The 26,133-nt window shown below is 46.4% G+C and overlaps 1 protein-coding gene across 2 annotated transcripts in view; it reads left to right on the top strand.

The window, feature by feature from the left end:
* The window catches only part of ARL3 (ARF like GTPase 3), a 444,006-nt gene that overhangs the window by 277,076 nt on the left and 140,797 nt on the right, over window positions 1–26,133 (top strand). The window lies entirely within an intron of this gene.

Below are 26,133 nucleotides of genomic sequence, written 5' to 3'. Positions count from 1 at the left end.
AAGACATTCACAGGGGCAGGCCTTGGACAATGAACTCCTGTCACTCAGACAAGGTAATCAGGATCTCCTGGCTTACATAGCGTCCTTTAATAGATTGGTGGTTGAGACCAGGTGGCCTGAAGATAAGAGAATCACGCTCTTCTACAGAGGTCTACGTGGGGAACTTAAAGACGTTTTAGCACAGGTGGTTAATCCGCCGCAAGACTGTTCAGATTATATCGACCTAGTAGTCCAATTAGATCATCGGCTACAGAACAGGAAGACCGATCGATCCAGATTTGAAACCTGGGTACTTTCAAGACCTCAGAGCTCCGCTACAGGGAATGACTCAGTGGAACCAATGCAAATAGGAGTAGTAAAAGGAGCATTAACTCAGAAAGAACGGGAAAGAAGAAGGCAATTACAGCTGTGCCTATATTGTGGGAATTCTGGACATTTCCTTCGTGATTGCTCAGTGAAACCGGTCAAGAAGACCGTAGGAGTTTCTGATAAAAATGCTGAGAAACTGGAATCGGGAAACGACCTCGCCCGACAAGCGTAGAGATCCGCTTGCCGAGCGTTAAAACCAGTTCCTTGACCTCGCATTTGGTAATGCCTATGGTCCTCATAAGTCCCAATAGACCAGATCGCATGCATGCTATCAAAGTATACATTGATAGCGGAGCAATCGGTAATTATGTGGACCAAGACTTGGCTATCAGGATGGATCTTCCCCTACGTCCCAAGATGGTAAAGGACGTAATCACTACAGTGGATGGTACTGAAATAGCTTCCGGACCAGTTTCTCATACCACCATGGAGGTAACGTTGTTATGTCAAGATGGACATCGGGAGAAGATCGTGTTTGATGTAATCAAGGCCCCCAGTTTCAGGCGATTCTGGGAATGCCTTGGTTGGAAAAGCACAATCCTCAGATAAACTGGCGAGCCAAGGTAATCCGGTTTCCAGAATGCGCTTCAACCTGTTATCCTCAGCCCGAAGTCAAGCTAGCAGCCATCACTTCCGAAGACCCCCGATTACCTCTGGAGTACCAAGAGTTCAGCGACGTCTTTCAGAAAGATCACGCCAACACCCTGCCTCCGCATCGGTCATACGACTGCCAGATAGACCTAATACCTAGGTCCACCCCTCCGTGCAGTAGAATATATGCCCTCACTGAACCAGAAAACCTCCATCTCAGGCAATACTTGGACCAGTACTTGGCTAACGGATTCATCCGCCCCTCGAAATCCCCGGCTTCCTCAGCTTTGTTCTTCGTCCCGAAAAAGGAAGGTGACCTAAGAACTTGTATCGATTATCGTGCCCTGAACCAGATTACAGTCAAAAACCGATACCCGTTGCCCTTGATTCCTGAATTATTGGACCAGGTAAAAGGCGCCTGCATATACACAAAGTTAGACCTCAGAGGAGCTTACCATTTGGTACGCATTAAGGAGGGCGACGAATGGAAGACGGCCTTTCGCACTAAATATGGATTATTTGAGTATCAAGTAATGCCCTTCGGACTATGTAACGCACCGGCCGCCTTCCAGTTTTTCATGAATGATGTCCTCAGAGAACTTATTGATGTGTGCGTAGTCGTTTACATTGACGACATCCTGGTATACTCAGCCTCAGAAACTGATCATCGTAGACACGTCACAGCGGTTTTACAGAGACTTCGCCAACACCGCTTGTTTGCTAAACTGGAGAAGTGCACCTTTCACGCAAAGGAAGTGGAATTTTTAGGGTTCATCTTGTCACCCAACGGAGTTCACATGGACTCAAGAAAAGTGGATGCTATCACCAAATGGCCTTCCCCAACTTCCGTGAAAGGTGTACAGAGCATGCTGGGCTTCGCTAATTTTTACCGAAGGTTCATTCCTGAATTCTCTCGGGTAGTCCAACCTATCACGGCTCTTCTGAAAAAGAATAAAAAATTCGAGTGGACTCCAGAAGCCGAACAAGCCTTCCACGAATTAAAAGCCAAATTTATCTCTGCTCCAGTCTTAAGGCATCCCCGTCCAGAACTTCCCTACATCGTCGAGACAGACGCTTCCAGTCTTGCAATGGGGGCGGTGCTGTCACAAAGAGACCCCGAAACGCACCAGTTACACCCTGTAGCCTTTTGGTCTCGCAAATTTTCGGCTCCTGAGATCAACTACACAATTACGGACAAAGAACTCTTGGCAATTAAGTCCGCCTTTAAGGCCTGGCGGCATTATCTTTTGGGAGCCCGGCACACAGTAACTGTAATCACGGATCACCGTAACCTCCAGTACCTGAAGTCAGCTAAAGCTCAATCTTCGAGGCAACTACACTGGGCTCTATTCTTCGCAGAATTCGATTTTGTAATCACATATCGACCAGGCGTCAGGAACGGAAAAGCAGACGCCGATAGGGGTAGACGAACTTGCAGCTAATCCGGAGCCGGTGCCAATAATTCCTGAACAAAAGATACTAGGAGCAATCAACACACTATCCCTCGAAGAGATTAAGGCAAAGGTCAATCAACTCATAACTCCTGAAGATTCATCGAATTGGCAATTGAAAGGAAAGGATTTTACAATAGATCAGAACCTATTGTATTTCCAAGGAAGACTATTCTTACCCTGCGTTGACTTACAAAAACAGGTCATCACCTGCTACCATGATTCTCTAATGGAAGGACATCCTGGAGTTGCCAAAACCTCAGAGAAAATTAAAAGGCATTTTTGGTGGCCATCTTGGAGGAAAGATGTTAAAAAGTTTGTGGCTTCTTGTGGTATCTGCGCACAAAACAAGAGTCAGAAGGAAAAGCCAGCAGGATTACTACGTCCAATAGACATTCCACCAGGCCCTTGGCACACGCTCTCGATGGATTTTATCACGGATTTACCCCCTTGCTCCGGATACAACACAATTCTAGTGATCGTGGACCTTTTTTCAAAAATGGCTCATTTTATCCCCCTGAAGGGTTTACCTACAGCTTCCATTCTAGCCCGAGAATTTCTTGAAAACATTGTCGGGTTGCACGGTTTCCCTTCAGTACTAATCTCTGATCGAGGGAGCCAATTTATTTCCCATTTTTGGCAGAGTTGTTGTCGTTTAGCACAAATAGATGTACGACTTTCCACCAGCCATCACCCTCAAACCGACGGGCAGACTGAGAGAACTAACCAAACTTTAGAACAATATCTGCGCTGCATGTTGCATCAATCCGAGGGTACTTGGAAGGATGTCCTTTGGATTGCTGAATACGCTTACAATAATTCAATCCATTCTGGGACGGGAAAAACCCCTTTTTTCCTGCTGTATGGAAGTCATCCTCGAACCTCAAATCTGGACCCACCTCAAGCTCTCGGAACACCTGCTGTTGACCATCTGCATTCGACGATAACTCAAGCATTTAAAGAAGCCACAGCTCATCTTCAACGAGCTAAAGAATCATACAAAAAAGGAGCAGACCAACATCGAAAAGAGGCTCCTCAATATCAAAAAGGAGATCAAGTCTGGCTGTCCACTAAACATTTATCTTTAAAAGGGCCACGCACCTTCAACCCAAGATATTTAGGACCCTACTCGATCACGGCCGTAATTAACCCAGTGGCTGTCAAACTAGAATTACCTACTCGAATGAAGATACATCCTGTCTTCCATGTTTCTCTCCTGAAACCTGTGCAACCCGGAACCCGTTTGACTAAACCTCCTGAGCCAATCCAAGTTGACGGAGAATCCGAATTTGAAATTCGAGACATCTTGGACTCCAAAATTTCCAAATCAAAACTATACTACTTGATTGATTGGAAGGGATATGGACCCCAGGAGAGATCTTGGGAACCCTCAGAATATGTACATGCACCTCGTCTAGTCCGAAAATTTCAACGGGCTTTTCCCAACAAGCCAAAACCTCCGGAAAAGACAAGCTTGGGAGGGGCCTTGAGGGGGGGTGCTGTCATGACCGCAGCCTCCAAGGAGTCAGGTTTAGCCCAACTGCCTCGGAAGCTGGGTCACAACTTCATTTCCAGGCACCCATCGGCTCCCATAGGGGCCTTATGGACCTTGTCCTGGCGCCAGTGGCGCCAGGCTCATAAGGGGGACTCAGTCCCGGCACAGGATGTGCCGGGCTCATGATGTAAGGAATGGTGCTTGGGTGGACCTACCTGCTGCAGACCATGCTGCTCACTCACCTGCAGGATGAAATCCTCATCCATCCATGGCTGGAACTACTTTACCTCTGGGTGTGGCCAGCACCACTCCCTGGGACTGGATACTGGAACTATTCTGGAAGCTGGGACTTCTTACCTGGGCGAGGCTGCTGTGGAAGGAGGCACCTAAGCACTCCAGTAAGCTATTTAAACCACGCCCGATCAGAGCAACGTGCTTCGCGTTATTCTGCAATAGCAGCAGGACGCTCACCGTGTCAGCTCCAGAGAATCTTCAACTTCTGCATCTGGGGAAGAGAAATCCGCAATCTTACCTTCTGAAATACCATCTTCGTCTTCAGCAGCATCTGAAAAGGGAAAAGAACACCAGGTTAGCACGAGATAAAAACCAGCGCAGCACTTACCCAGTCCATCGGTGCATCTCAAGCCACGGGCTGCAGCTTTCCATTTTTTTCCGGCACCCTGTGGAAGCAAGACATTGGTTAGTAAACCTCCGTGAAACTTTCCTTACCTGCGCTGCATTCTTCTCGCCTCCGCCGACGCTGCTACTCGCATCTGCAAAACAAAAGGACATCATTAAGAAATACAAAACTCCATCTATACGCACGTGTTTTGGGCAGCGCTCATCTTTCTCACTCCTCTGTGCATTCCTCGACATCCATTTTTCTACCCAGCTGCTTCTGCGACCTGAAAAAGGAACAGAGACATTAAGAAGTGCTTTTAACTTCGAATTGACATTTTCTACTTACTTGCCTGCAATACCTTCGCCATTCCATCGCTCTCCGGACTTCCATATTCAAGCAACCGCCGTTCGTGCTGCTAACAACGGCCTAGCTCCAAATCTTCATCCTCTGCAACCAAGAGGCTGGACAATTAACCAGTGAAGTAACTGGCTTCGGCGCCCCTGCACTGACGCAGGATGGAGAGCTCCGCTTTCACCTACATAAGGTGAGCACATTTAGCCTACGAACTACTTGGGAGTACCAGGAAGGGAAGGCAGCTTACCCAGTCAGGCTTATATATCCATATTAACCCCTTGCTCTCATAATTGCAGACACCTCACCCTTCAGATCAAGATCTCCGTGAGGAAAGGGCCTTTCCAGGGTGGCATTCGAGGCCTGCGCGTGACCCTAGAAGACTCCGAGAACCCCCAGCCCAGACCTGCGCCTCCGAGGGATTCAGGTGAGCGTTACAGGTAGCCGCCTTGCCCCGCACAAGATGAGCATGAACTCCTTTTGGAGGCTGAAGGCCCTGAACCGGTATAAGCCTCTGATATACAGGAAGCAATCCACCGGGAGAACTTTGCTTTCGAGGCCGGCTTCCCTTTTGGATCTCGGAAGGTCACAAAAAGCTAGGAAGAGTTCCTAGGTTTAGATGTTCTGTCCAAATAAAACTTTAGAGCTCCCCTGACATCCAAATTGTGCAATACCCTCTCAGCATCTGAGGCCGGGTCAGGAAAAAAGACGGGTAACGAAATAGACTGATTCAAATGAAAATCAGATACCACCTTTGGAAGGAAAGAATGATTAGTCCGGAGGACAACCTTATCCTTATGAAAGGTGAGGAATGGATGTTCTACAGACAAGGCCTGAAGCTCACTCACACGCCTTGCCAAAGTCACCACAATCAGAAAAGCCATTTTCCACGAAAGAAACTTCAAGTCAACCGTGGCCATGGGCTCAAAAGGCTTATGGCATAAGGCAGTGAGGACCACATTCAGCTCCCACTTTGGATGTGGGTTGCGTACAGGTGGATAAAGATGCAATAGACCTGCAAAATGTCTTTTAATAACAGGGTTTGTCTATGAAAAGGAGCAGGTGTCCGTGGACAGGTAAGCGGCAATAGCCGACAAATACGTCCTAAAAGAAGACATGAATGCCTGAAGTTGCCAGATGAGAAACGAAAGACAGGACCGTGTGAATGGTAGCATCTCTGGGGTCCAGCTGCTTAGCGAAACACTAGTGACAGAACCAGAGCCCCGTGCTCCTATACTGAGACCTTGTGGAAGGTTTTCTAGCCGCCTGGATAATACGCATATTATACGCGGACAAGTTGAAACTTTCTAAGGATTTGAACTCGGGCACCAGGCCGCCAAGCTGAATGATTGTGGGGAGGGGTGCCACATCTGCTAATCGCTCTGGTGAAGCAGGTCCGGAATCAGCGGGAGCCTGATCGGGGAGCACACTGACAGATGCTGAAGCTCTGAAAACCAGAATCTGCCTGGAGTGCAATTCGTCGTGTTCCTGAGCTTGCATAGCGCCCGGTTAATCAGAGGAAGAGGTGGGAAGGCGTAGGCCTTCATGTTGTGCCACGGAATCTCGAGAGCATCTGCCAGGGAAGAAGCTCCAAGTCCGTTCCTGGAAGCATAAAGAGGAAGTTTCCTGTTTGATGATGTCGCAAAGAGGTCCACTTCTGGAGTGCCCCAATGGCGAAAAGTGTCTGAGTGGATCTCCGTGTTCAGTTCCCACTCATAGCTGACCACCGCTCGTCGGCTGAGAGAGTCCGCAGTCACATTCAGTTGGCCCGGAATGTGCACTGCCAGCAGCCAAACGCCATGCTGAATGGCCCATTCCCAAATCTGAATGACTAGCTCTACAAGGGGAAGTGACCTGGTACCCCCCTGCTTGTTGATGTAAAACATGGATACTGCATTTCTGTGCAGATGCGGACCACTTTGTTCACAATAACTGGCTTGAAAGCTTTGAGTGCCAGGAAAATCGCCAGAAGTTCCAGATAATTTATGTGAAAATGTTTGTCCTGTGGTGACCATCGGTCGAAAACCTAAAGATTATCTAAGGTTGCGCCACACCCCAAAAGGGAGGAGTCCATCGTAATGGTCGGTTGAGGGCAGAGTTCCTGAAAAGGAGCACCCACCAACAGATTGATGGAAGATGACCACCCTAGGAGATCTTGTCATCATGCAGGGTGGAACCGGAATCATTTTGGTATCCAGGTTCACTGCCTGAAGCCAGGAGCTCCGAAGAGCCATCTGCGTACGTCTAATCTTGAGACGCGCAAGGGGAAGAGCAAGCACGCACAAGGCCATGAGGCCTAGCAGCCTCTGGAACCACCAGGCCGACATGCTCTCTGACTGAATGAAAACCTGACACCTGGCCAACAGATCCGCCATCTTGTCCACAGTCAGGTACACCTGGTAGTCGATCGTGTTCCAACGGAAACCCAGGAATATCAGGTCCTGAGAGATCGTCGTGGAGGATTTCCGCCGGTTCACCGACAGCCCAAGGCAGAAGAGGAGTTGGAGGAGAGACTGAAGGTTGCTCGAGGCTTTCACTGGACAATGACTGCGCAGAAGCCAGTCGTTCAAGTATGCATACACATGAATACCCTGCAGCCGAAGAAAAGCTGTGATGACATGCTGAGCTGAGACCAAAAGGGAGCACTCTGAATCAGAAATGCTCCTCTCCCAGGGAGAACCGCATATATTTCCGATGCGGGCTCCAAATCGGGATATGCATATAAGCGTCCTGAAGATCCAGAATGCTGAGCCAGTCGCCCTTCCGAAGAGAAGACTTTATTTGGCGGGGTTTGATCATCTTTAATTTCTCTTGGGGAAGAGAAAGGTTGAACTGGGAAAGGTCGAGGATGGTGCACAGGCCAACCTGGTTGGGTTTGGGCTCCGTGAACAGACAAGAGTAGAAACCCTCCACTAGGGGAACGGGTTCCACCGCCTTGAGGTCTAGAAGCTTCTGGACCTCGGCCCTGACTGCTGAAAGGGAGGATTGAAGGATGGGGTTGGGGCAGGGGAAAGCAGGAGCCCGCCCGAGCGATGGACAAAACCCACCGGTCTTCGGTGATGGTTTGCCACGCCTCCAGATGAGACGAGATTCGTCCTCCCACCGGAGTCTTGTGCGAGTGCCAAAAAATATAATTTTGCGTAGTTTTAGAGAGACTACCTGTCCCTGAAGAGGAGACTGAAGACCTAGGGAAAAATCGACCCCGTTGCTGCTTCCAACAGAAGCCACCTGACAGAGGATCAGCTCTGCATGATCTGTGGTCCTGGAACCCTCTGAAGCCTCAGAAGAACCGTGACTGGGATGCAGATCTCTAAGCTTTGATTGTGGGCTTCACTTGCACCGACAGAGACTTGGCAGTTTACGTGCTCGCCTTAGTCTTTGTGAGCCCATCAACCGTTGAGCAATGAAACAACTCTTTTCCGTCAAAAGGCAGGTCCAGAACTTTATCTTGGACCTCCTTTGAAAACTTTGTTGCATGAAGCCAAGCTTGGCGAGAGGTGTCCACCACCAACATGAGGCCTCGAGCTGAGGTATCAACATGGTGCGCAGCAGCCTCCAGCATCTCCTCCGCCAATACCCTTGCGTCTAACAAGCCGCCTTTAAAGTCTTCCAGCCTGTCCCCAGGAATGAACTCCTGGAAGTCCACCAAATCCCTCCACAGTTTCATATTCACTGCCGCCAAAATGAGCTCTGCGTTAGCCTGGCACAATTGCAGCACCGAGTTGGCAAATTAATGTTTGCCCAAGGAATCAAGCAACTGGTCTTCCTTGGCCAGAACTTGAGCCGCAGCTGTAGAGGTCAAAGAGGCTGGCTTGGAATACAGAGTGGCGGCCGCTACCACCTGTTGAGGAAGGAAGCGCACATGACGCCAATGCTACTTCCTCAGAGGTGTGAAGCCTGTAATGGGCGTCAATTCTCTTATTGATATGTAGCCCAGTGTCTGGTTTATCAAAGACCTTTGCAGGCCTCGGCCAGAACGTCCCTCTGAAGGAACAGGCCGGTGCACTCCCGCGGAGACGAGGTGAGCGCCCCCGAAAGCGCCCCTTCCTGCGGAGCGGGTGCCTCAGGTACTGGTATGTCAAGGAGAGACATCATGTCCAGGACCTGGTCATGGAATGCTCTGACAGAGCGGGGCTGGTCCTCACTATCCTGATCAGCCTAAGGGTCGTCCAGTACGTCAGGATCTGCCGGTTGCGATGCGACCGGCGTCAAATTGACATCTCGCTCTGCTGGAGCCTTGTCAACCGGAGACAAAGGAGGCAGAGGCGGAAGAGTTGGAGGCAGGCTGGGAGGTAGAGACGGTACCGCTGCCGGGGCAACAGGTGCTGTGACTGGAACTGTCGGGGCAGGATGCAGCACCGGAGGGCAGATTTCTTTAAAAAGCCCTAAGTACTCCCTCATGGGATGAGAGTTCATAAAACTCTGAAACTTCCCGAAACTTTAGGCACTGGAGTGGGCAGAGGCCACTCATGAGGGGCATACCCCCATGAATGTAAAGAGGAAGGCTGCCAAGAGGTTCCACCACCAACTGGGTCTACATAGATCAATGGGGCAGAAGTAGGAGGAAGCAAGACCGTATGCGGTAGTGGCATCCGAGTGCAGCAGTCATAAGAGGGGTGGAACGGATTCACTGTCCCGTAGAAAGGTTTGTCCACCAAAAAGAAGGTTCCCAGCACCTGCCCTCGATAGCGTGGATGTGAGGGAAGAATCCAAAATGGCCACCATAGTCCACGCGGGAAGGCCCGCCATTTTGTTAGCATCTGAGAACTGCCTCACATGTATGGATGAGGCAGGCAACTCCACAGACTGGTCAGGGGACTTTAGCCTTGACACAAGGATCCTCGGCAGAGCCGGTACGATGGGGCCTCTGATGTTTACTGGACATCCTGACATGACCCCTTGAATTAGCCTCCAAGAGAGGAACCTCGGCAAAGCCGGTAACAGAGGAGTTCCAGTCAGCGACCTCTCCCTGTGCCCCCTCCACAGAACCAGTATCACTGTGAGCACGGGAATGTTGCGGAATCCACCTCACAGACAAGACCTTAACGGGTCTCAGTTCTGTCGGTACACACCTTAGCCTCAAAGAGAGGAACCTCAGAACGGAGTCTGGTACAGAAAGCCTCAACGGAGGCCTCAGGGCGCACCCCGGTGTCTGTATGGGAAGCTCCAGACAAGAAGCCCTCGGAGCGAACTCCGGTCCCCAAACCCTCAGCACGACTGGGCTGGCTATGAGCACCTGATTGGTGAACCTCTGATCGTAATCCGGTATCGGCAGGCCCCTCATGGGAAACTCAGAGAAAACCCTGGTACGCCTATTAGGCCTGTGAGGCACCTCAGGGGAAACCCTGGTAGCAGAGCTCTTGAAGCCCCTCCCGGACCTGGAGGACCCCGGGAAGGAGTCCCTGGCCGGGGGGGCCCTAAAAAGTAAGAAACTTACTGTGCGTCTCTTCTTTTTGTCAATGAAGAGTTGAAAATGCAGTGGAGGAACTCTCTGGGAAACCTCCACCACCGACGAAGACGACGCTGAAGTGCCCGGACCGAAAGGGAGTAGCAGTAGAAACACGAGTCCCAACAGTGATCCGGTCCCAGACACTCCAAACAGAAAGAATGGGGATCCGCCCTAGCGAAGCAACGTTCGCAAGAGGAACAAGTGACAAAGCCCAAACGATCCGGACTACGTGACCGCAGAACCAGAGCAGGAGAGAAGGACAACGGGAAAGAAGAAAAATGTCTTCCCGGTGATGCAAGTGCGTCCAGCCACGACCGCGCAGAGAAAAGGACTGAAGGGCGATGCGCGGGGCGGAGCTCAGGAGGGCAGGATTACGGCTGCGTGTGGTACCCCATGTAAAAAAGATGAGACATTCTTCAATTTGATGCTTTTTTACAAAAGTGCTCGGTCCCATCCCACTGGATGGAATGTCCCAAAAGTATGGAGGAAAGGGGACGGGCCGTAGGAGTAAAACAGTTACTGAAAACAGTGATATTAAATCATGGTAAAGAATGTGACATGATCAACCTAGCAACTAAATCTGACAGTGGGTTGTTTTTGGAGTTTTCGCCTCAGGAATCTGAAAAAACCTATATATCAAGTTGCTTTTCCAGATCGTAACACTATTAGACGTCATCTCCACTTTAACACCTTCAGTGCCAAGGACGAGATATCTCGTCCTTGACATTACCTCCGTAGTGCCAAGGATGAGATAGCTCGTCCTTTTTGGCACCTTGTTTTGAGCGATCCCCCCTCACTGCCAGGGGGCTGGATTACCCTCAGTTTCATGTCGGCGTGCATAAAGCACGCCAACGTGAAAGTGAAAGTAATTTTCACTGCAGCAGCCATTTCGGGCTGCTGCGGTGAAAATAGAAGGTGAGTGTTCACCTTTCTCCCCCTCAATCTCCCGCTGTATTTCAAGCCGGAGATCGCGGGAGGAGTCGTTGGAAAGGGGAGGTTGTCACCTTTCCAACTACACCCTTTGTGACCGCAATGCTGCCCGCGGATCGGGCGCAGGGCGCTCGATACGCGGGCAGCAATGCCCACTAGTCAGCAGGGATATGTTTGTGACGTGGGGGGGATACTTGTGCCCCCCTGAAAGGGTGGTGGCCCTCCCGCTCCCTCACCAAGTGAAAACGGGGCCACCCCTTGTAGCCCTCCCTGGGGGCAGATGTATGCCCCCAGGCAGGAGTACATGAGGTGGCCCCCCATCCAGTTGGTGGGTGGGGAGAGGGCCACACGGAATAAGTGTGCAGGCCCCCCAAAGGATGCGGCCTGCAAGTTAGGCCCCCCCCCCTGGGGGCAGATGGCTGATCATTTGCCCCCAGGGAAGGGGGCAAAATAAAAAAACAAAAAAATGAAGAAAGAAAAACAAAAGGGAATTTTGGGTGGGAGTGGGGGGCCACAGCCACCAGGGATATATTTTACAGAAAAGGGGAGTGGCCCCCACCGCCTCCCCCCAAGGGGAAATGGGGGCACCCCTTGTAGCCCTCCCTGGGGGCAGATATCTGCTCCTAGGAAGGTGCATCTGACCCCAGGGAGGGCTGAATGAGATGCCCCCCCTGCATTTGGTGTGGGGGGGTAGAGGGTCACCCCCCATTACATAAAAAAATTACCTGGCGGTTTAGGGTGCCCCTCAGCTCGCCCTAAAGTGTAGTGTACAATTTTCAATTTTTTTCTTTGTTTACAAAACTTGCCTTGGCGCAGAGGGGCACATTGGTGTGCCAATCTGGCCCCAGGTTGCCCAACCCTTACTACCCCACCCACTGGGGGGGCCTGTTCCACAATTTCTGATGGCCCTCTCCCCCCTCACCAATGTGCCCCTCTGCGCCAAGGCAAGTTTCGTAAACAAAGAAAACATTGGAAAATGGTGGAACGCATTTTAGGGGGGGCTGCGGTTGACCCAGTCCTCCCCACCCGCAATGGAGTGGGTGCCATGTCATGCAGCCCTCCCTGGGACCAGATATCTTCTCCTAGGAAGGGACGCCTGAGCTCAGGGAGGAGTGCAGGACAGCCCCCCCCCCCTTATCTGCCCACAGGGAGGGCTACATGAGATGCGCGGCCCTTCCAATTGGGGTGGAGAGGTGCACCCCCCTTCACATAAGAAAATTTCCCAGCGGTGTAGGGGCCCCTGCTAAAGGGCAGCCTGCCATTTAGAATTATTTTCTTTGTTTACTAAACTTGCCTTGGCCCAGAGGGGCACATTGGTGTGCCAATCTGGCCACGGGGTGCCCAAACATTACAGCCCCACCCACAGTTTTTGGGGGCCCTCCCCTCCCCCACCCCAAATGGAGGGGGGGTACCTCACGCAGCCGTTTGTAGGAGGCCCAGGGAGGCCTACATGAGGTGCCCCTGCCACCCATTTGGGGTGAGGGCGAGAGGGACCCCAAAAACTGTGGGACAGGCCCCCCAGTGAGTGGGGCAGTAAGGTTTGGGCACCCCGGGGCCAGATTGGCACACCAATGTGCCCCTCTGCACCAAGGGGAGTTGGGTTACCATAGGAAAAAAGTGAAAATGGTGGAACGCATTTTAGGGGGGGCTGTGGGGCACCCCAAAGGGACGGGGAATTTTCTAATGGGATGGGACGTTGACACCCCCCACCCGCAATGGAGTGGGTGCCATGTCATGCAGCCCTCCCTGGGACCAGATATCTGCTCCTATGAAGGGATGCCTGAGCCGAGGGAGGAGTGCAGGACAGCCACCCCCCCCCCCTTATCTGCCCCCAGTGAGGGCTACATTTTGCTGGTGTGACCGTAGGTAACACATGTTTTTTGCTTTGTTTACAGCTTTTACTACGCGAGCAGCTGCAACGTTATGCGAGTACTGTTTTTTATTATTCTATGCTTAGGGCCCACTGTCAGTGGTGTGGGTGAGACTGGGGCTGGATTGTTGGTGGTGTGGGTGGGAATGGGCCGTCTGGGCAGATATGTTGGTGGGTTGGGACACAACTGCAGGGGCAGGCCACAAATTGCCCCCCAGGCCAGCATAACATTGGTGTTTCCCTGGGAGCGGATCCCTCCCATGTGGGTTGTCCATGTGCAAGCCCAGGCTCCACCTCCGGCTGTGCTACGTTAGAGATGTCACCTCCGGGAAGGAATGGGGATCCTGCTGGGGCTCCCTGGAGCTGCTGCTGTGCTAAGGGGACGGTACACCCACATGGTACATGGATGTCCAAGGCCAGGGACATCACTTCCAACCGTCCTGGAGTTGCGGCTGGGCTGCATTACAGATTTTCCCTTCAGGAAGGTATTGGCACACTGCCGAGCCTCCCTGGTGGGGAGAAGCTGTAACGCAGGGCAGCCAGGGCTCCAGCAAAGTCGGCGGTAATATCCCTGGCCTTGGGCATCCTTCTCCCATGTGGGTCTTTGCCGGGGGTTCTGGGTAATACATTCTGGGCCGATTTGTGTAAGCAGACCTCTGTGGAATCCCACGGGTGTCCTCTTTTGGGAAATGCATGGGTTCCCTGTTTTCCTTGCTGGCTTCGACACCCTAGGCCCAAATCTGTAGGTTGGCCACATGAACAAAATGGGCTGTGCCGAAAGGCTTGGGGTTACCAGTGGGTTACCCTTTTCCTTTTGCGCCCCCGGTAGGTGCACCCACACATGTGAGGTACCGTTTTCATCGGGACACATGTGGGGACGCGGGATATACGAATCCCTATCACCTCTGCACCCCCCCCCCCTATCCCCTCCTATCACCCTTTAACCGGTCTCTGACTACGTTTTGCCACCACCTGGGTGCCCTTGGAGAAGCCAATTGCTGGTCTTTCCCATCACCATCCTGGCCACTGAACTAATTGATGCTGAAGCCTAGCTTACATGCCTGGAGAATTAGTTATTAAGTTGTTTGATTTGTTTATGTTTGTAAGTTGTCTAAGTTGCTTCCAATCACATGCCTAAAACATATGTTTCGTATTAATATGCACTGGATTGCTGCACTTCTGGTTTGTAAATGCCAATAAACACATTTAAAAATAAATATGGTGTCTTGGGGTCTCTACTCCTGCAGAGTCTCAGGGCTTTCTTTGTTATTGATGGCACCCTGTAAGAAGGACTGGCTAAAGATGTGTGGCGCACATGGTGGCCCATTTCAACATTTTTGGCTGCCCCTTGCCTAGAGCTTAGATAACCAATCTCAGGGACCTTTGTGATGCATAGATAATAGCAGAATTGATTAACCTCCAAGCATGTTCACTGCCCCACTCTAAAGAATTCACCTGCCCTCTTACCATGTAGGTGCACTAACTGCTGATCCCAGACCCAGGGCTAGCTAAAGATGTGCAGAGCCCCCTTTCAGAATGATGACTGGGGTCCCCTTTGCCTTCAGTTGGGAAAACCCTCCTCCATCCATCAGCAACAAAAATGCATTGTTGGGGTGCGGTTTTCGGTTTTCAAAAGCAAAAAGGACAGTGAAAAAATGCTACGTACTTTTTTTGGGGCCCAAGCCGTTTCAGTATGGTGCATTTTATCTGCCTCGTGCACTACACACGACCTATAAGGAATGGCAAGAATTCTGTCAAAGTTACCGTTTTTCTTTCTCCTCATGCTTCACAACATTTTTAACATCTTGCTTACTGGATTGTTCGCCTCTTAACATAATGCTAAGAACGTGGCTTCCATAGCTTTCTCCTATGTCAGATCCTAAATAAAGCAATGCAGGGGGTGTGGTATGCAGTTTATCAAGGGACATATTTATTACCCTCTGCGTAGCAAGCAGGGATCCTGAAACATTTAGTGATCATTTTGAGTGAATCTATTAAGCTTCCTTTGTCAGAGTTATTGGGGGCCCATTTAGATTGAAAGGGCTAAAAATCGGAGATGCAGAGCCTGCACGTATGGCTGCACATGGGCTCTACTGGTAGCAACGCCTGCACGCGCTAAACACCACGCTTCCAGTTTGTACTGAAATCCAGCACTGGCTCTTGAAAGCATGTTGTAACATGATTAAGCAGGATATAAAATGGGCCAAACAAAACCCCAGGGCTAAAATAGCCCAGCAGCCCCCAAACCTACTCCCCAGCCCTGAGAGCTCTCGCCCACAAACAGGCTTCAGAAGACTTGTGTGAGATTGCATGCTGAATGTGTACCTTATGAACACCGCGAAGAAACAGCCCAAGCCTCATGTCCTCTACATATATATTTATATATGTATGTATGTCTTGGATTTACAGACCTGTTTCTTTTAGGCTGAGGTACTGAGGAACATGAAGAGAGCAGAGAGCCCAATGTGCATTACTTGATCAGTAGAGTTTCATGCTGAATAACTGCCAGATATATTTCAAATGTAAAATGTGATCATTCTTATGTTCTCAAAATGCTCTTTAAAAATCTAGACATCATATGTGTCCAGGAAACCTGGCTGTCGGTATGTCCGAGTATTGACACCTTTGAAATTGCATTCAATCGGGCAATTAAAAAAGCCAAGGGTCGACCTATGGCTGGCCTTATGACGTTAGTACGTAAAAGTTCCGGCTATACAATCATGGAAACACATCATTGTACACCGTATATCCAGACACTTTAGTTGCAGGCAGAAACTAACACTAAACGATATAAAGAACATCTTTATATTATTAACATCTACTGGCAACATAAAGCTAATGACGATTCCTTGTTTATTGATCAAATCACAAACCTCATCAACTGCATTTATGAGAGAGAAGAGGCTGCGAAAATTCTGTTGTGTGGAGACTTAAATATAACTTGTCTCGACGGAACTGGGAAAAACAGGAAAAAGCTTCAGACCTCTCTAACACCGCACAACAATGGTGCACTGAAATGAAGTGCAGAAACATATATATACTTAATGGGAATACAAATGGTGACATTCCTGCAAAATCCACTTGGAAGAGAGCAAACCAGGAATCCAGTATAGATAATTTCTTTGTCTCAGAAAGTATGCACTCCAACGTTCAACAGTTCCAAGTCAAACATATGCCTGAATGTGATCATAATCTGTTAATTACATCCATTGCAGTGTTAATTTGGAAAAACAAAGAGAAATGGGACTATGACTTAACGGTTGAATCTAACCGAGTTCGCCTAAGAATAACTGAGGAAGAGGTCAAAACGATAAACTTCACTTACCAAAATGGGACCTGTCAGCTGGAATACCAACATATCCTTGAGAATTATAAAGAAAAAAAACAAGGGCTCAAAAACTGTAATTTTTCAAAAACACATGTATTTGATCTTGAAGTCCTCCAAAAAAAGCAAAAAATGAGAAGCGATATTAGAGCGTGTAGCAAAAATAACAGCTGTGAATATCTGAAGAAAAGCAAAGCTATAAAACAAGCTTACAAGAACTGGCTAAAAATACACAAAAGTATGATGATACAAAGAGATATGGAAGCAATGCTTGCAAAAATGAAAAATAGCAATCCACGCGAGTGCTGGTCTTTAATCAACAACATATCCGGTTCTCAATCTGCCTTGCAAACAAATATGGTAACCGAAACTGACTGGGTAACTCATTAAAAGTCGTTGTATACGAAGAAAAGTGCATTCCAGTATCCGCCTACTCAGACATTAAAACACTGGGGCTTGACATTTGCAAAGGAAGACATCTACGAGATAATTACTAAACTAAGTAGATCTCTTGCGCCTGGCCCGGATGGGCTCACAAACTTTACTCTAAAGGAAAGCCCAGAAACATGGACTGATTTTTGTTATACCCTGTTTCTTAAAGTTACCATCGAACGTGCCACACCAGCCAGTTGGAAAAATGCAATCATTGTTCCGGTGTTTAAAAAAGGAAATAGGTCTAACCCTAAGGATTACCGACCGATTGCCTTACTTGATGTTCTGAGTAAAGTGTACGCTACACTACTGAAAAATAAACTCCTAAACTGGAGTGTGAACAATAATCGTGTTGACCAGAGGCAATCTGGGTTTGTAAAAGGGGTCGGATGCAGTTTGAATCTTTTTATTGTTAACATTTTGAAAATGGAAGCAATCAGAATGGGGCAGCAGATTTACTTGGCAATAATTGACTTATCTCATGCTTTTGATAACATAGATCACAAACTGTTATGGGTCAAAGTAACCAAGTGGAAGTGTCCTCCGAGTCTTCTTGCTGCGATAAAAGAACTTCATACTACGACAGCCATCAGAATTAGACTCAATCGATCTGGAAAACGTTCCGCTCCCATACAAAGGCAATGTGGAGTCAAGCAAGGCTGCCCTCTTGCTGCCTGCATCTTCAGCCTATTTATTTCGGACATCGATCAAACAATCAATAGTATGTTATCTTTTTGACCAAAGATAAACGGCCTGAATGTAAGTCATCTTCTCTATGCCGACGACCTAATCTTGTTAGATTTAACTCCAGTTGGCCTTCAGAGGAAGTTAAACACCTTAGCAACATATGTGAGCATGAATGGCTTAAGCATCAACATAGCCAAATCGGAAATATTGGTGCTCAGAGATCTGCGAGGCCAAAGAAAAGCTAGGTCAAACTTTCACTGGCATATAGATAATATACAGCTGAAAGCAATAATGCATACAAGGTACCTAGGGATGCAAATTAGTGCCAGTATGAATGACGATCCGTGGGTACAATTGACAAAAACAAAATGCCGCCAAATTGCCAGTCAGAACCTAGTGTAAAACAGGAAATACGGAAAATATTCACTTCTTCCTGTCCTGGCTTACTTTAAACAAAAGGCTGTTCCGGCTATGATATATGGAGCCGAATGCGCACTAGGCTGTCCTGCTGAGCTATGGGACACATTAGAAAATATCTTCTGGTCTAGAGTTCTCGGAATACCAAGAAACACTCCATCAGCATGTATATGATATGAGCCCAGCTTGACTTCTATAAATGCGAGAGTATGTTGCAATACTCTCACTCTATCGGAAAATAACTATGAAAGCAATCATGCCACAGTATAAAGTCTTGGAAAATCCAGGAAATCAAAATCCAAATTCATTATTAGCCCAATGGGTCCAACGAAGTATAGTATTATTGACTGATTTGAACTCTAGTATTAACATGCTTCACACAAATCCTGACTGTGTGAAAAAAAGACTTTGGCAAAGAGATTGGTGCGAGACAAGCGCCCGCAGTAGAATGTATACTCTTATGGAACACGTACCCAATGGAAAAAAAGGCCTAAATAAGATCCTTAGTGCCTGGAAACTATTCCCAGACAGGAAGAGAAGGCGTCTTTAAATGATGTTCCGTTTTAATACGTTTAAAACAAGAGAAAGAACCCAACTGTGGTCAACAATCAAAGATGCATCAAATGAATGCCGGCTGTGTCACACTGCGGAAGAAACATTAAAACACCTTGTTTTATTTTGCACAGCCCTTCGTGACGAAAGAGACCTTCACTTTTGTAAACATATGATGGAAAGGCCAACAATATGTGTCGAAGACTGGTGGCAGCTAATGTTTGATGAAACAGATCGCAAACTAACCATTGCATTAACCTTTTTTTTTTTTTTTTTAGAAGCAATGATTATACGTTTAGAAAAGCCAGACGATGTGGGATGACACTATTATTAACTGGTTTTATATTTATTGTTTTTATTTTCCCACTGTCGTCTAGCTTCTGTGCTCAAGCACGTACAGGCGACCTTTGTGTTTGAATCTGTTCTATCCAACATTGACTTGAAATTCTTGTAAAAACCAAATAAAAAAAATAAAAAAAGAATGTTCTTTGTGCTGATGCAAATTGCCAGGATTGGGTTCCCTGACTAAGGGTGGGCCTCCTGCTTCAGCCCCACCCACATAACCCCACACTAAGGGAGTTCCTAGAGTAAATTTGTTTCAATTTCCAGCACTGCAATTAAGTACATAAAATACAACTCAGTGGTATTGTATTGCAAATAGCGATGCAGTCGCACTTATTTTATGACTTGTTTCAGTTCGTTGAGGGAGAGTGACCATGTACTCTTGTATAAGCTTCATTCTAGGGCATCAGGAGTCCAGATCTGAGTGTATCTTTATAGGTTTTAAAGAAGTCTGCCGTTAATGCATATGGGCCTGGTCACTTACAGAACAAAGTGTGAGCGACCACTTTAGGGACGTCAGCAATTTTATTGGGCATTCAAAGGATGCCTCTCCAAATGGTAAATATTTTGGCATGCTTGGTATTTTGCGTTGGCAAATTAATGTAATAAGCAAACTAACTTTTTGCTCAAATAACTATGGCATGTACATTGCTGGTCAGCTAGCTCAATTAGTTAAGCACTAAGTACAGCTAATGTTTGAATCTAGGTGTATTTTACACACAATATATGCCTTGAGTCTAGGTGTGTTATGTACATGAGCTGCGTTGAATCTGGGAGCATATTAGGTACAGCGGATGTTTGAATCTGGGTGAATTTCACACACCTCAAATGACTTGAATCTAGGTGCATGTTAGGTCCAGCAAATGTTTGCATTGTTCACACTTTACGTTGTTTGAATGTAGCCTCTGTAATAAATCCTGGGTGAATTTAGAATGTAGCTATTGCATTGAATTTGAGTGAAGTAAGAATGTAGCCATTGTATCGAATCCAGGTGAGCGGAGAGTTTAGCTATGATATTGAATCTAGGTGAACAAAGAATCTAGCCAATGTTCTGATTCTAGGAGAATGTAGCCAGTTATGGAATATATAGGTTGTTGGTTGTAAGGGAGGCATGGTATCCCAAGTATGACACTGACACAAAAGGTACAATTTATAAAACCTTTATTCAATTTTAGGGGTTTGGAAACACTCCTACCTTGCCACATAGCTAGAGTGGGAGTAGTCTCTACCATCAAATAATAAATAACACCGTCCTAGTTGAGTCCGTCAAATCAGAACGGCCTACACTAACGAAACCTAATGCCTGCCCTGTCTCTTGTCAAAACATGTGTAAAAGAGTATATGTATGGAAAGGAAAATCAGTGTTCGAATATAAAGAATACATTTAGCGGAGTCAGCTCTCCTCCCCATGTTAGACAGTATGGAGTAAGGCAGTCCCCGTAGACAGGATGACACACTCTGGCTCAGGTTCTCAAAACAAAGGCAGTTCAAAGTGGGGATCGAGGCCCGGCTGGCCTTCCATATTAAAGTCTCTTTTTCAAGCTTTCAAAACGCAGTTCATGATATTTATCTCAACAATGGGGCCAATCGCATTAGAAGGAACCCCACCAACTTAGATAAGGCTAACACCATAGCGGAAAGTATCCTCCCTCCCTTTCTGGCAAAGTGGCGCCCAATGACTGATAGCTCTAAATTTGAGATTTTCTTAGAATTCTCCAAGATAATTTTTATCATTAAAGACTCCACTGCCAAAATGAGAAATTATAAGAGCCAGAGCGAACGTTGGAATCAGGGTTCCTGCTATGGCTCTAAGTATGACCATCAAATCCAAGTATCCAAAAAGAAACTGCGACTAGATATAGCGGAGGCTCTAAGAGTTAACCTTGAGAACTCTAAGTCAGAAGGCCTATCTATCCGTATCAAAGCGCTTAAAAATGCATACCGTAGATGGTTGAGGAGATATAGCACTGAACATAAAAATGATATATGGTTTGGTTCATGCTAGATCTAATAATAACAGAGGGATCTGGGGTACCATTAAGGGAATAATCTCCCCATAAACAGTGTGAGCGAGGTAGGCTGGGAGACGCATATTAGAAACACATTGGGATCAGGTGAGAGACCATGGATGAAACACATGTAACTGATATAACTGATTGTGCAATATGGATATGTACATCCACTGTTGCTGACATCACTAAACCGATCAGACTATTACCCACATCCTGTGCAGTTGGCCCAGATGGCACATGTAACAGGCTCTTGGGTTGTCCCCGAGCTATGGCCATCTCTCTCGATACCCTTTGTACACACTTTGGGAAATGTGGGATGGTCCCCCCAGTCGGAAAGAGAGCATCATACTTCCAATACATAAAAAAAGGGTGCTGGAATTACCCTTTAAGTTATCGCATGCTAGCTATGCTAGACAATACAGCAAAAATCTTCACAAAAGTTCTACTTAAGGAATTGAATATGTGGTTCTATGAAAATGCAATATTACCATCTAATCAAACTGGATTTAGAGTGAAAACTGGCACTATACACAATCTATTGATCTTGGTTAGTTTGATTGAGCATGCATGGGCTTGTCACCAACTCCCTGTTTACTGCACATTTATCGATTTCAGTGCTGCCTTCGATACCATCTTGCAAAATCACCTATGGAACAAACTTGTAGCGTGGAAGATTCCTCCCGGTCTGCTCCATGATTAAATTGCTATATTCTGATATCTCGGTGCACGTGAGATTGGATGGAGAGGGGCGTGTGAGCGGCCAGTTTCGCACTGTACGTGGGGTTAAACAGGGATGCATCCTGGCTGATACACTGTTTAATTTATATTTGGCAGATCTTGCCGGTGCCCTTAAATCTTTCCTCATTAAGTTGGGCAGCTTGCGGATTGATTGGCTCGGATATGCAGACGACTTTCTACTGCTTGATTATACCCCATCAGGACTCCAAGAGAAATTGAAGATCTTGGGCAGCTGTGCTAATGAAAATGGTTTGCAAATTAACATAGCTAAAACCAAAATCGTCACCTTCCTGGGTAAAACCAAACGTCATAAACTCAATCGAATAATGTGGAAGCTTGACTTGAATGTTATTAAAGTAATTCGACACTATAAATATTTAAGGGTCTCCCTTGTCAATGAATTCAACTGGGAGACCCAATGGCATGAAACTAAAATCAAATGTATGCAGATGTGCCATGCTCTGAGCCACTTCATTAGCACACAAGGAGGATGTTCTATTAAGACCTATTATTGCTATATTCTATTCTGCTAAGATTGTTCCGTGTTTGACTTACGGGATTGAAGTATGGGGAGCCAGACTTATCTCTGAACTAGCAAAGTTTGAGGCTAAGATATTGCACATTTTATTTTGAATGTCTAAAACTATGCCAATTGAATATCTGCTATTAGAATTTAACATCATGAGGATCACGGCCAGAGTACAATATAAATTGGCCTCGAATTCTGAGACCTTAATACATTTAGATAACCAGACCATAATGGAAGAGGTGATGACTGCCTTTAAAACCATACTTTTTTTTTTTTTACAGACCATCCATATGCAGGGATATATACCCGTAAATTCTGCTATACCTGCAATGTCACAAAAAAGATGGCTGAAAACTAAGATTAACAGCCATATTATTGAATATGTGATTATGCAAATGTCTACCCACTCTAGCAGTGGTGAATTCATTCAGTCAGTCTGTGCACGAACTGAGATTCCTAGGTACATTAGTGCCTTTCAGCAAGAGCAAAAGATTAGGTAAAATACCCAATCATACAGCCGCTCTCTGAAATCCTAAACTGGGTTTTGTATTAGTTGTAATTTTACTATGTACAATTCCTATGAACCAATCTTGGAAAAAATTTGAAAGTCAAATTTGTAATGGTTTTTCAATGTTGATTTTATCCATCAGGCAAAAAGTTCTTTTAAGAAAAGAGTGACAAGTAGTCACTAATAGTGTTCTTAGTGAGGAAGAGTTTGCCATAAGTCACTCTATCCATAGACTTATATTGTGCCAATGCATTTCGGAATACAACAAATTCCTTCATCAGGGCAAGTCTAAAACATAACATTGATATGCAATTGTGCCAGTCATCCCATGGTTAATATCCATATATAATAAATCCCATATTTAGAAAGACTTAAGTATGTTAACATCAACATGAACAGTCATCATCCAAATAGTTGAGAAAAATGTGAAGGTAAACACATACCCGACAATGTAGTGAGCAGAATCAGTAGGCAGGTTGAAAAATAAAAGAAACAAATCAGATCAGTACAAAGGTAAGTAAAGACGTCCTATAACAAAATGGAGGGAATTGGGTCCATTACCTGATGTAGGTGAATAATGGCGAAATCTAGAGGCCAGGCTGCTACACCGCGTTCGGCGAGCAGTTGCTGTAAATAGTAAAGTATGTATAAAGGGCCTAACCAAAGTGTAGCTAATCGCTTAAAGTAAGAGCAAACGTGGATTGTTGCTTACAATATGTAGAGAACGGTGCGTAGAAGTTCTCTCTGCGTCTGCCGAAAGCAGACTGTCCTCGTTGCATCGGCGCGTTGCCGAGCAACCTGGTTTTGTAAGACACGTGATCGCGGCTTCACGATAAAGAGCGCGAGCCATGATCCGTGTCTGTGAACAGGTCAATGGGCTTGAATATGATAAAAATAACTAATATTAGGACCTCCTGGGTTAGTAATGAATAAAGTCATCACATAAAAATCAAAAGGGATGGATAGTCCGTCGTCCATGGACATAGAAAAAATACTAAAAGTAAATAATCCAAACTAAAAAGGCTCAATTGGATGGCAGTAATGGCTGTTTCATGAATACCTCTGATGAGACTGTGTTGTTATTAATGTGTGCCTAAATGGGATAAATGGAACTTAGGGAGCAACCCTATGGCTGTATCATATACTAATAGTGTGTGCCTTAATGCCGCTAGTGGTGTCGTCCAGGCAGACGGCACCTCGGGTCCTGGATGAAACTCCAGGATGCGCAGCATGCAGGTCACAACATGGGAAACAATTCCTATTCATATACATATATTAAACTAAAACACTTTCAAGTGACCCTCAGCATTCAGGTCGTATGTGTACTGGTGTCAATTCAAACAAAAAGATGCAATATACAATAGGAGAAAACAATTAGAGAAAACAGTGAAAATTGATCTCCTCATTTAGTCCATTAGGTACCAAACTGCCAAGTTTGTCAATCCAGTATGTCTCTCTGCGATTCAAACGTTGGCATAAATCCTCATGAGGGCTATTCTTGGTTAGAACTTCCAAAATCACGAATCTTATTTGTGACACGTTATGTCCATTGGCCATCCAATGTCGTGCCACGGCTGAATTGGTGTTTGCATTGCGAATACAGGATCGGTGTTCATCCCACCTCAACTTGGCTGTTCGGGTTGACTGTCCCACATAAAATTTCCCACAAGGGCATTTAATGCCATAGATGATATTACTGCTGTCACACGTGGCAAAAGTCTTTAGCATAATCTTCTGCCCCGTCCTTGGATGGTTAATGGAGTTCCCTTTCATAACAAAGTTACAGTTGACACAATGTAAACAAGGAAAAGTCCCAGTTCGCTGTGTCGTAGGTTCCTTTGCTGTAGGTTTCGTCTACACCAGTTCATCTCTTAGGTTCCTACTGCGTTAGTATGCAAAGATAGGTTTTTCACTAAATAAATCTTGAACTCGGATGTCATTCTTGAAGATCTCCCAGTGTTTCATAATGGTTTTCTTGATTTTGTTACTCTGCGTAGAAAACTTGGACACAAATACCGGTGACTTCAATTCTCTCTTATTCTTGGGATTCTGTCCTGATAATAGTCTCTCGTGATGAAGCATCAACTCTGTCAGATGCTAGGTCGAGTTCATTCTGCTTGTATCCCCGGGCCAGAAATGTTTCTTTCATTTCCATCTGTTGCATTCTGTAATCTTCAGGGTCACTCACTATTTTCTTGACCCTAAGTAATTGACTGTATGGCAGGTTCTTCAGTAGGCTCGGCTGATGGAAGCTGAGACGGTGTAGGAAATTATTCCGATCCGTCACTTTCCGAAACAATGAAGTGCTGTAGCTGGTGAGTTGCTTCCTGACTTGGACATCAAGGAATGTTATAATGTCATACGAGAGCTCCCTAGTGAACTGTACCCTTTGGTCAATGCTGTTTAGATACTCAAAAAATGTTTCAAAAGACTCTCTGGTTCCTTTCCAAATTCCAAAGATATCATCTATGTATCTCGTCCATATCTGGATATCCTTATTCCATTCTTGTCTATTCAATACATGGTCTGTTTCAAATTTATGCATGAAGCTGTTAGCATATGAGGGTGCCATGGTGGCCCCCATTGAAGTCCCTGCAGTTTGTAGAAAAAACTGGTTGCCATATTGAAAATAGGAGTTCTCTGCAATAAATTGTAACAATGCCAGTATGAATTCCTTCTGGGCACGTATCTCTGGTGCTTTCAGTAACAGCCATTCTACAGCTTCTATCCCCAAGTCGTGGGGTATAGAGGTGTATAAACTCTTCACGTCTATAGTAAACATCAGATCTTCTGGCAAAGGTGTCAATGAGCTGAGCTTTTGCAGGAAGTGGGTGGTATCCCTAGTGTAGGTGTTGGTCTCTTGTATCAGTGGCTGCAGGAAGAAGTCTATGTAGATCCCTAGAGGTTGGTTAATGCTCTCTATCCCTGCGACAATTGGTCTGCCTGGTGGTTTGATAGCATCTTTATGGATCTTCGGCAACGTGTAAAAATTAGGTATTCTTGGATGTTCTTTTAAGAGAAATTTTTGTGTATGCTCGTTGATCCAATCCAATTCGAATGCTTTTGCCAAGAGGCTCTCCAAGTTCTGTTTGATCGAAAGGGTAGGATCATGGTCCAAAGTAGCATATGTAGTCTAATCTTGAAGCTGTCTTTTACATTCAGCATCATAGTCACATGTATTCTGAATGACCAAGGCTCCCCCCTTATCTGCAGGACGGATGGTAATACTCCTGTCACTAAACAGAAAGTGACGGATCGGAATAATCTCCTACACCGTCTCAGCTTCCATCAGCTGAGCCTACTGAAGAACCTGCCATACAGTCAATTACTTAGGGTCAAGAAAATAGTGAGTGACCCTGAAGACTACAGAATGCAACAGATGGAAATGAAAGAAACATTTCTGGCCCGGGGATACAAGCAGAATGAACTCGACCTAGCATCTGACAGAGTTGATGCTTTATCA

Source organism: Ambystoma mexicanum, chromosome 8 (genome assembly GCF_040938575.1).
Source record: "Ambystoma mexicanum isolate Mex_15411 chromosome 8, UKY_AmexF1_1, whole genome shotgun sequence".
In the NCBI taxonomy this organism is placed as follows: Eukaryota; Metazoa; Chordata; class Amphibia; order Caudata; family Ambystomatidae; genus Ambystoma; species Ambystoma mexicanum.
This window is presented reverse-complemented; position numbering and strand designations above follow the sequence as displayed.